Here is a 1,145-nt window from a genome sequence, read left to right as displayed (position 1 = left end):
TAGGTGTGTATGAACTGTATGGTAATATTTTGGGAATTTTTTTGTGTCAAGAAAAAACAACAAATTTAAAATAAAAAAAACATGGGTCAAAAATGTTTAGTTTATTGACTGTCTGTATGTCTCTGTGTGTGTGTGTGTGTGTGCGCGCGCGCGCGCGCGTGCGTGTGCGTGTGTTTTAGATTTTATTGTTTATTTCAGAAACCAATAAAGATTGTTATTGTCTACAGCATTATTAACCGTGGATTACAAAAGTTAAAATTCTGGCCAACTTTTATGATGCAGGTGTCAGGAACAATGTAAGTTGATAAATTTTAATGCAAACATTTTGACGCCTATATCATAAAAGTTTGCCAGTCACAATGTAAATTTATGCCTTTAGGTTTTGTAATGCAAGGTTAATGATTCACAGACAATAAAATTTTGCTGTACATTACAACAGTTAAAAGCTTACTTCCACTTTATTTCCTGACAGATTTTTATGTTTAAGGGGTCAAAATATTTGTAATTAAATTCATCAACTTAATCTTGTTCTTGTTATAAATCCATAGTCTTATTAGTTTTTGGGTTAGTCTCATGTTATTTAGCTTTACAATTTCAACCGCCCGCCAAATTGAAACGTGATATGATATTGGTAAACTAAGCGTTTCTGACCCATGTCTATATTATATGGTTGATTATCTTGGTTGACCTTAAAATCATATATACATTATTTAGACAAATGTTTTATTTATTTGTAGAAGACTATCAAACAATATCCCTGTTCTCAATTTTGATTAGAAAAAATAGCTCTAAGATTCTAAATGTTTTGTTGTCTTCTAGAACATGTGATAATTGAAGAGATGGCTAAAAATTCATAATTCACAATTGCCCAAAAATAGGCAACTAATAATGCAATATGAATAATCCTCTCTCAGATTTAAGTTTATTATCGTGGATAGATCATTTGAACTTGGTATAGAGAAATTTATCTTCTTTTTTTAACTTTCCTAACTTAATTTCTATGTAATATGGACGTAGTGTAGAGATTGTCTGTAAATATTATAATGTCTTCTTCATAAAATTGAAAACTTTCATAATGTACAACACAAAAAATATTAATTTTTAAATTTTTTGTATGAGTATTTATTAGTTTAAAAACTACATTA

This window comes from Homalodisca vitripennis, unplaced genomic scaffold (genome assembly GCF_021130785.1).
Source record: "Homalodisca vitripennis isolate AUS2020 unplaced genomic scaffold, UT_GWSS_2.1 ScUCBcl_11266;HRSCAF=20474, whole genome shotgun sequence".
Classification (NCBI taxonomy): Eukaryota; Metazoa; Arthropoda; class Insecta; order Hemiptera; family Cicadellidae; genus Homalodisca; species Homalodisca vitripennis.
This window is presented reverse-complemented; position numbering follows the sequence as displayed.